The following is an 11,132-nucleotide window of genomic DNA, read 5'->3' as shown; positions in this document are numbered from 1 at the left end:
CTAGTAAAATGTCTCTCTAGCAAACTTGACTCCCCTAATAATGAGAGAAAAGAGACAAAGCCACTAAGTCAATAACAGAGGCCTCCCCCTAATTATCTCAACAAATCACAATTACCTTCCAAAGGCCCCACCTCCAAATATCACCAGTATACTAAATTATGTGTTAGGATTCCAACAGATGAAGTGGGAGGGGAGACACATGCCCAAACCATTGGAGAACTATGCTGGGTCCTTTGAGGTACCAAGCTAACCCCAAATGTAATAGTGTGATGGGAACAAAAGTAATGGAAGAAAGGTGAAGCAAGTCCTCAACTGTACAACATCTGCCTCCACAACAGAAATATCGGGACTCGCTCCCAGGCTACAGGGAACATTTGCCCGAAAAAAAAGTAATTAAGAAGTAGAGCTAAAAAGTAACAACAGTGTGTATTGGCTTCCTATGCAGTGACGTTTCTGTAGTGACAGGGACCACTTCGTCTGCACCCAAGTTTTGTCCGAACAGCTGCTTCCATCCACCTCTGTTGCTAGCTAGAGAATGTGGTAGTCAAATCGCCCCACACTGATTCTTCCTAGACTGGCAACTCCGCTGAATAACGGAGAAGGAAGGCATCCCTCACGTAAACGCTCTCCCCGAAGAAGCCTCTGTGTTTCTGATCCACAGAAGGGGCAACAAGAAGAAATGCTTTTCCCCTCCATACCTGAGTCACCTACCTTCTGCTTCTGCAGCACCTGACTGTGGCAGGGAAGGAAACCTGGAATCTCTCATGGAGTCCAATCCAGCCACTCTCCTGGATGGATGTTTCACTCCATTGTCAACTTCGGTTCTCCATCAATTTCTATTGCTTCCTGAGTCTTAGCAAAGGACTCGGACCTTCTAAGGAGAGAAATGAGACTTATTTAAAAAAAAACACAATAAAGACATTAAGAAAACATAGATTAAATCTGCACAAAAGTGGGCAGTGGATTTGTGATAGTTCTGTAAGTGTGCCTTGGCTGACATGATCAAAAACATATTTGGGGTGAGAAGGCTGTAAAACTTCCCGTGGACTTGTAAAATTTGGGTATTGGAGCAAGGATAACAGAGCAATAAACATCAAAGGTAAATGGCCCACTTATTCATGCATTCCAGACCTCCGGTGTCAGAGTGCTTCTTCCTCTTTTATCACTCAAGATCATCTTTTGGAAATATTAAGGTATTATTCTGCAGTCAATGGTCTGAGGAATGAATACAGCAACTCATCTTATGAAGGGTCCATATCAATCTTTCCTCTCCTCTTCCTCTCTACTGCCTTCACTTCAGATTAATGAATTTCGGAATGACAGCTATCTCATTCCTTCTCTGTCTGTCTTGCACTTTTAAAGAAGATACTTTTTAAAAACTCCATGGTCCACCCAACACACACTATAATGATTCATCTTGCACTAGTAGATAGTTATCACATAGTTAATACACAACTAATTCAGTTGTTGGAGCTGAGGGTTCAAGTCCCCACACTCACATTTAATCTCTGGATTTGTCAAGTGTTTTCTTCTCTCTTCCTTTCTTCATATCAGGGGCTAACATGGGATGAGTGTAAAAGGCATCACTGTTTTTTTACCAAAGTCCCTGGATAAATTAAGCTTTCAATTAAGGGAAGCTGTAAGATAGTCCTTCAGATTTCATCAGACTGGACTGGTATAAGGATGATGATTCCAGCCCTGCTCTGGAGAAGCTCATGGCTCCGTGTGGGACCAGTGTAGAAATGAGTGGTGACAATGTGGTACAATAAACTTGGATGGAAGCAATGCCCCCAGAATAACTCCTCCCCACACCTAAGCCGACCAAGCAAGAGCTGGGGAGTCTCCTGACATGTATGAAAAGGAGAAGCAGTCAAAAGGCAAAACTGGGACACAGCGGCTGAGGCTGAGCAAGCAGTTCTGATTAGAAGGATTTGTAAAGTCACCTTTATCACATTGTGGTAGAGGGACGTGTGTGTGTGTGTGTGTCTGTGTGTGTGTGCGCACGCGCACAAACAGCATTGGTGGGCAAGTATGGAGACTCTAACTACATGGGCACACCACCACTGACCACTAATTCACTGAAGTTCATTTGAAAATTGTCACCCACTCTTGAAGTGAATATGTAAATTTGGCTGAAAATCTAAATTCAGGAAACTATGTCTTTTTTTTCTTTCCTTCTCTCTCATCATTGGATCCATCAGTGTGCTTCATCCTGAACTTCGATACTCTGTCATTATGCCCAGGGCTACCACATAAAGCTAACAGACAGCAGCCCAGCTCTGAGCAATTGTCCATCTGTTGACTGTCTTTGGTAATAACCACCATCACTTAGTCATCCAACATTGTGAGCAGACTGCCTGCCACATCACTGGCCCTGCGTCATAAGGTAGAGATAGCAAGGCTGAATAATAAAGCTAGAGTGTCTGCCTGCCTTGCAGGAATTCATGCATTGGTGGAGAACTACAGTTTTTCACTTGCCTACTCCCAACAAGGTTCCAACATGCCAGCTTTGTTATCTCATCTTGGAGTTTAGATTAAGGAACAGGGATATTGGGAGAGTAGGTTAACTTGCACGAAAACATGATGATGGATTTCTCTTTCCTTCCTTTCCTCATTTTTCTTCTTTCTTCCTCTTTCTTATCCTCTTCCCTCTTCTCCCTCTTTATTCCATTCTTCCTTCCTTTTATTGCTAGGAAATGACCCAGGGCCTCATGCATGGTAAGCAAGTGCTTGCTATAAGTCTAAGCTATAATCTGGAATTTCATTGTTGTTTAGCTCTTTTTCTTTTGTTTTTAACCATAACCTGATATTTCATTTCACAGGGCAGAAATTCAATGTAAAAATTGAATTGTCTCTTCTAGTTCCTCCAGATGAGGAAGAGTGACTTCGGACAACGCAATTTGGAAGCAGTAACTTTGCCTTCCTAGTCCCTTCCTCTCCCCTCCTCTTGAATTAGACTGAGTTTTAGGTACATCTTGTGTTTTCTTCCTCCATCTTCCTACCACAAATATAAGCTCTGAATGGTGGATCAACTTGTCTGTGGATCCATGGATAGCTGAAGTAGATTGTTTCATTCCAAAGTCTGTGTCCTTGGCCATTGTCTTGGTGTGCAAGGATGGCTCGACTTAAGTAACAAGGATTTGTTTTCTCAGATTTCTGGAGCATTGTAGTAGTCTGAAGTCAAGATGTTAGAAGAGTTGGTTTTCTCTCCGTGGTTTGCTGATGACAGTCTTTCTCCAATGTCTTTCTGGTGTGTGTGTGTGTGTGTGTGTGTGTGTGTGTGTGTGTGTGTGTGTGTGTGTACACCAACCTCTTCTTTTTATAAGAAGCCATTTATATCGGATGAGGTTCATGCCCAGTGATTTCATTAAACCTTACTCTTTAAAGACTATTTGTAAGGTAGTCTTATCTTAAGGAACTAAGCCTTAGGATTTTTAGTATTTAACTATAGAAGAGATAGAATGGATACAGCTCATCCCTTTAACATTACATTGTTTTGTTAGTATCTAGACAAGATTGGAACATAAGTACCAGAATGCAATGGAAAAGTTATGCACATGTCACGAATTATAATGAGTATCTCCTACAAGTAGGCAGGGCTGTAGCTATAGAATGTCTGTCATGAGTTCCTACCTACAGGCAAGAGAATAACTCTAGTTTCTATAAGAATATTTTTTGAAAAAAAATGGTGAGAGGGAGGGGGTATAGTCAGAAAATATAATTCAAAGATAAATCAGCCTGATTTGTAGAAAAATAAACAGTCCTTCCAAAGGGTCTGTCTAGAAGCAACCCACACCTTCCCGTCTCAGATTGTCTTTCAAAACAAATTCACTCTAGTCCCTCCTGCCATGGCGGCACTTACTAGAGATTCAGATTCCTAAGTCAGCTTGCTTCAGGGTTACTTGAAAGGATGTGTCCACTCCTGAGCACACAGAGCTCAAAACCTTTGGTACAAAGGGTGCATCCATTGGTGTGTGTCTTAGTCCCTTTTTGCTGGTAGAATAGCACACACTGGATAATTTGTGAACAATGGAAGTTACCTGGCATAAGATTCTGGAGCCTGGGAAATCCAAGATGAAGGCATCTCATCGGGGTATGTATCTAATATAGCAGAAGGCATCACATGGGCAAAATGGAGCAAAAGGGGACCAAACTTTCCATGATAACAAATGCATTCTTCAGATAGATAAAACAAAACAAAACATGCTCCTGAGGCCCAGAGATGACAGCAGAGTAATCATGACCTGATCCATCTCTTAAAGGGCCCATCTCCAAAGACTGTTTCTAACAGACTGAGTTTCCAACAGATAAACCTCAGAGGATGCATTCAAACCATAGCAGAGATGATAGTGCCCTGTAAAGAGATCAAGGTTGTAATAAATACTGAGCAGGCAAAATTAACACACTACAAGGAAGTATGTCATCCTGATATTAAAGGTGGGGAAACTGAGGTTGAACTTTAGGCTCTCTGATAGCTTCAGAAACTTGGGGCGTGTAAGAATCCTGCTTATTTCCAAATGGCACAGTCTTTCTAGCTATCCCATACCATGTTAGCCTGCTTGGTCCCAGGGTGAATATATTAATATGTGAGCAAGTATATATAAACAACAAAGCAAGCAAATATATGACAAGGCTAGAAATTCAGAATTTTAATCCAATCATTTATATATACTCTCCCTTCACTATTAAATTGAATTGGAGGTTGAAGTATACTTAATAAGAGGTCTTTCTTTGTTTGATTATCATTAATATTCAATGTAAGCTCTGAATTTGCATAATCTACCTTTTACAAAAGAAGTGCAAGTTCTGGTTTTCCCTCCTGTCAATTCATCTGGGACACTGGCAGGTTAAAAAAAATGTAGTTCATCTCTCGCAGATGACCTCTGCTTTCCTGCCTCTTAGAGTGCCAAGCCCACCAGGCAAAGTCATGCCCAACATGTCTGCAATACCACTTGACATGCTGGATGCTTAACAATTCACAGTAACATTGGCAATGAGGAGAGGTTCTCCATTTATAAGAGAGAGGATAGGTTGCAAGCTCATGTTTGGGGAAAGGTATGTGGGATTGGGACAGGGAGAAAAATAGGTCCCAAATCAAGCAATTTATCTAGTTTTCAAGCCTATAAGTCCATGTCAGTGTCTTGCACTGCACCAAGGAGGAGGCAAAAGAGTAATCCAGCAGCATCATTTCTGGAATGTTTCATCAGTAAGTGAAACCTGAAATTTGGGCATGATGAAATGTTAGGCAAACTCAGTTCTTAAGGTACGGTCCTAGTACTCTTCAAGACTATCTATGTCAGGAAGAACATGGAAGTACTAAGAAACTATAATAGATCCTAGGAGACAAGGAGACATAGCAATTAAATGTGGTGTAGCACTCTGGGTTTGATAAAATATAAAGACAAGTACACACACACACACACACACACACACACACACACACACACACACACACACACACCCCATCATCTCTGTCAAGAGCCTGTGAGTATAACGATTTGGCAAAAGGTCTTTGCAGATACAATCAAGCTAGGAGGAGTTCACACTGGTGGCCTAAGATAGATGTGTCCTTACAAGAAGAGAGAGCTTTGTGCCCAGAGGCCCAGACATAGGGAAGAATACCAAGGGAAGATGCAGGTAATGATCAGAGAACAAGGCACGCTAACAATTGCTAACAAGCATCAGAACTTGATTCTAGACTTCAAGCCTACAGATTTTTAGGCCACCTAGCCTGTGAAATTTTCATGATTGACCTAGAAAATTAGCTAAAGAAATAAATGGTAAAATCTAGATAAGGGTGAGAGCTTAATAAACAAAAATGTTTTTTGGGTTTTTTTTTTGTTGTTGTTGTTGTTTTGCCAGTCCTGGGGCTTGGACTCAGGACCTGGCTTCTTTCTGCTCAAGGCTAGCGCTCTACCTCTTGAGCCACAGGTCCACTTCTGGCTCTTCCTATATACATTGTGCTGAGGAATCGAACCCAGGGCTTCATGTATGTGAGGCAAGGACTCTACCACTAGGCCATATTCCCAGCCCAATGTATTGGTTTTTGTATCTTAATTGACAAGTCTACCACCATAATAGACTGGACAGAGGGGAGCTGACACCAGCACACTGAATGCATCCCCTTGTAAGCTCTATAAACATGATTCCAAAACTAAACTAAGGCTTATTTGAGAGCAATATAAGTTAATGGATGGAGTATCTTTAAAGAGTCACTTGGATCTCTTGGGTTTCCTGGTCTACACGATGAAGATGGCAGTAGTTCTAACTCAGAGTTGCTCATGAATATAAAATAACCAGCAGTCGCATTGCTTCCATTTTGACTCCATCATTTGGTCTGTTTGCCCGCCCTTCTGAAGTCATGTCACAGGCCCTTTGCTTGGTTCAGGCCCTCATCCATGCAGACAGAGGAAAGAACAAGGCCCTCAGACCGCTGTTGAATCTGGGTGCAGAAGCAGCATCTCCACTGAACAAGAGTCGTCTTCCTCATTGCTTTGGGCGAATCTGACTAACTCACTTGTCACATCTCAAGTGAAAATCTGGGCACCCTATGACTCCATGTTCTTTGTTGTTCACTACTTAACTTACCTTTAATTAAAAAGTGAAGTCACTTGCGGGCAGATGTGATGCTTTCCTTATTTTTCTTTGTTTAGGTAACTGTGTTTCATAATGGTTAAAAAATAGATTTCAAGGAAGTAGATTGAAACCTTCATCCTACCAGTTTTGGGTAGTATAGCATATATAATTTGGTAATCCTTTCTTAGCCTTAGTTCTTCCATCTGGAAAATAAGGAAATAAATGTCTTTCTCATAAGCTTGTTATGAAGGTTGCATTTTAAAATGTATGCAAAGAGCTCAGCCATATCTGCACACGATGAATATTGACATTTAGTTTATCTCTCTGCATGAATGTCTGTATATGAGCATTGCTGTTGACAGGAAAGTGAAGGACAAACATCGCAGGAGCACCAAAAAAAAAAAAAAATGGAGAAAATAGGCATGTACAAATAAGATTGACATGGATCAAAGAAAGGCGGAGACTGACCAGGGTCCTGCTACAAATGTATGGCAGCCATGTCGCCAGAACAGAGGACTCATCTTCCAATCGTAGGGAATAACTCTGCCTTATTTACACATTTATTATTACTTATTCTTAAAGTTTTATTTTGTATGATCATTAAGTAGTTGCCCTAAGAGGCTTTAGCTCAGCATGTCAGTTTATGAGTACAATGCATCTTGACCAGTCTCACCCTTTCCATCCTTCTCCACCACGCACCCAACCCCACTCCCCCATCCCCTCAAGTAACTGTTCCATGGTCACATATGTGCACTGAATAGTATAACTATATTATCTCACCCCTTCTCTTTCCCTTTGTCTGTCTTCATTCCCCTTAACCTTTCTAACCCCTGATAACCTGTTTACTTTTGCATATATATATAATATGTGTCTATGTATGTGTTTTCATATATGTTTATAATTATTATCTCATTTCCACATATGAGACAAAACATGTGCCCTTTGTTTCTCTGAGCCTTACTTAATGTGATTTTTTTTTCTAGGTCCGACCATTTCCCTAACTATGGAGACTGATTCCCAGATAATAATGGCTCTTCCCGAGGACATCAAGGCTTGTGGATGGTAAATGGAAATCCTCTATCCCTTGCACTCCAACTCCTTATCTGTGCTTTTTTCTTCTTCTTTTGGGTTCTCCATAGAACCTAATGAAATCTAAAAATGAGCATATAGTCTACTCCTAAAGAGTTAGAGGTTGTTATCTAGCTAACTCAGAGACAAGCAGCAGAGCTCTGTGGGCACTTTGGGTGGTGAGGGTGAAGGCAATAAAGACAGGTAGCTTTGATTAAACAGTGTGTGGTCAAAAGACAGGTAGCTGTACCTCAGGGTAAATACTAAAAAAAACCAAAAACAAAAAAATGGTTAGAGGTCCTAGAGACTTTGGCCCTAAGCAGTACTCTGAATACTCAGTTACATACTAAAAATATACTAGTCCACCTCACCCTCATTCACAAATTGCTCCTTTCTGAGCCATGGTCAGCATTAGAAATGACTTGTCAAATGCTCTGTGGTTTTCCAATAGACATTTGGAGCCTTAGTCATTCTGTCCTCTGATCTTCACACAAGTCTTTCCATTTACTATAGTCATGACTATATTATAGGTTTTATGTCATACACAAAATTAGCTCAGTGAGATAGTGTGGTATTTTTATGGGTGTATATGTGTATCAACAATGCTGATAAAGAAAATAGTAGTTATTAATATTTACTGTTCATGTATCACTTTTCCAATCATTTAAAATCTATTTGTGGTTTGATTGTCATGAAACTCTGGTTGGTGAAGACATTATTATCTTATTCTGAGACAGAGAGGTTAGGCACTTCATCTGAGACAACCAAGAAATAGAAAGAGTTAGGATATGATTCTGAGCAATCTAGATGCAGAACCTAACTTCTTAGGCACAATAAAAAAAAATAGAGCACATTGCTAATTAAAAGCTGATGAGGTGAATAACACACACAAGTATAACCCTTCTCCTAAGGACTTCACAGGCCATTATGGGGAAATGTAAAATAGGTCATTACAGTTCAGAGAAATAAATGTAAGAGGCACTATCAGTACAATAGCATAGGAAGGACTTAAGTCAAAATGGTGAAACTGATTGTGTAATCAATGTGCATTTCTTCTTTTCATAGTTTGGTAAACATTTAATACCGGGGGCTGAAAAATCATCTTAATAGACATTGTTCTTTTCCTGAAATTTCAGTGATTTTGGCCCAATGCAACATTTTCCCAATCTCATCTTGCCAGCTGCCCGTCTTTGTTCCAACATGAACACATCAAAAGCTCATGGCTCCTAAACTGTAGTGAGAACAATTCAGCTCTCTGTGCCCTACCCATGCCCTGCTGTCTCCACCCACTTCTCTAGCTCTGCCCTGAAGAGCCATCAAGGCAAATTCCATTACACTCATTTAGCAGTTGTGGCCTGATTTAATATGACCTCAAGTTAAATCGCTTTCACTAATGCAAACTTAATTGGGGTACCTTTAATCCCCAGAAGTGATTTTCTTCTCAGGAGGCCAGCGTGGTTTTGACAGGAGAGTTAGATGCTTGCTGGTGGAAGACCTGCAGCTCCAGTCTCTTGGGGAATTCTGGGAATGTAGCAACCCTGGGCACATTCTCTATAGGACAACTAGACTTTGTTGAACTAATCCCCTCAAAAATGTCCTTGAAAGGAAAACATGACATTTCCATACCTATTCTTTTAGGGGGTCAGAAAAATTCCACTGAATATACTTTCATCAGTTAAAAAAAGGCGGGGGGGGGGGGGGAGAGAGATTAGGGAATGGGGGAGGGGAGGATAAGGCCAATGAGATTGCAATCAGAATAGGTAAAAGATGGAGTTTTATTCCAGAAATAACTATCAAAGTTCAGCTATAAATTTCCCTTTTGAGCTCAGAGTATGTGAGGTGAAGATGTAAAATAGGCCTGTTTCTGTGTGACTTCCAAATATGGTTACAGTTCTTTGATTTTTTTGAATAATCACAAGAATACCCACCTAGTCTCTTAGCAGAAAGACAAAGAGCCACGACCTCCTCGGCAGCTGCCGTGGCTGTGTGTCATCAGATCTGTGCTGTCTACAGGGATGGTTTCTACACCACAGCACAGGAGAGAGCAAGTGGCTCTTCTTCCAGACCTCATCTCTTCCCATTGCCATGTTGTCCAATATCAGGTTGACTCTGGAGAGCTTGGATGCCCTGTCCACTGCTGGCCAATTGGTCTAGTTAATTGATAAAGAGCAGAACAAGCTCAGCCAACTTGACTCTAAGATGTAACAGGTGTTTCTGTGTCCGGTTTGGGCCACTACATAGCCAAAGCCAACTCTTTTCCTGTCTCCCAGTACATAATGTGGTCTGTCAACGTGGCCCACCTCCCTAAGCTATTCTTTTTTTTTTTAATTTGAAAATAATAAAAGCAGAGGGATTACAGCTACATAAATCAGGTAAAGAGTACATTTCCTTTTGGATAGTGTCACCCCTTCCCTCGCTGTCTCTCAGTTTTTCCCTCCCATTCCCCGCCCCCACAAGTTGTAGAGTTCATCTCAGCATAGGGTACAGTGAGTACCACTGCTGCATTTGTCCGCCCTTTGCCTCCATTTCTGTGTCCCCCCAACAGTCCCAAAGACATATAGACAAACAAACAAGACAAAAAGAAAACAAAACCAAAAGAGCAAGAAAGAAAAGCACCTCTTGTTTCCACTTCCTGTATTTCACTTCAGTAAATATCATTTTGTGTCATTAGAGGCACATATGCATTGTACCTCTGTGTTCCTCTCCTAGGAGTGTCCTCCTTTGTGCTCATTGTGTGTGAATGCTTAGAGATCTGTGTAATTTATTGTGTCCCAGTGTATTTAGCTTTAGCTTCGGCATATGAAACAAAACATGTGCCGTCTGTGTCTCAGAGTATGGTTTACTTCCCTTAACATAATTTGTTCTATGTCCACCCATTTCTCTCTCTGCAAATGACAACTTTTTATTCTTTCTAGTGGCTGTGTAAAGTTCCATTGTGGTTTTTGGTTTTCCTCTGTTGTAGGGCATTTGAACTGTTTCCACAAATTGGCTATTGTGACTTGTGCAGCAATGAACATGATGCACACGTGTCTGTATGGTATCCTGGCTTGTAATGATCTGGGTAGATGTCCGGGAGTTGCAAGGCTGAGTAGAGGGAAGATCTATGATTAGTTTTTTTGAGGAACCTCCAGACTACTCTCCAGAGTGGTTGTATTACTCTATATTCCCAGCAACAGTGCAACAGGGTTCCTTTTCTCCACATTCCCACTAACAATAATTGTTGTTTCCTAAGCTATTCTTTAGGTAATTTTTTTTTAATTTTTTTCCAACTGAGCTCTGGTCCACCCTGACCCATCATCTGAGCTTTATTTCTCTCAGGCTTCTTTTTGAGCTCAAATACTTAATGCAAATAGGCTATCCTTTCTCACATAAAATCAGCTCTGCATGCATGCCCTGATGAATACTCCTTCAGTCACTCCTGTATGTGTGCAGCTAGAAGAGTCATTTGAGGACTCTCTCCTAAACAGAGATCATCTGGAAGACTCCCA

Source organism: Perognathus longimembris, chromosome 12 (genome assembly GCF_023159225.1).
Source record: "Perognathus longimembris pacificus isolate PPM17 chromosome 12, ASM2315922v1, whole genome shotgun sequence".
In the NCBI taxonomy this organism is placed as follows: domain Eukaryota; kingdom Metazoa; phylum Chordata; class Mammalia; order Rodentia; family Heteromyidae; genus Perognathus; species Perognathus longimembris.
Note: the sequence above shows the minus strand (reverse complement) of the source record.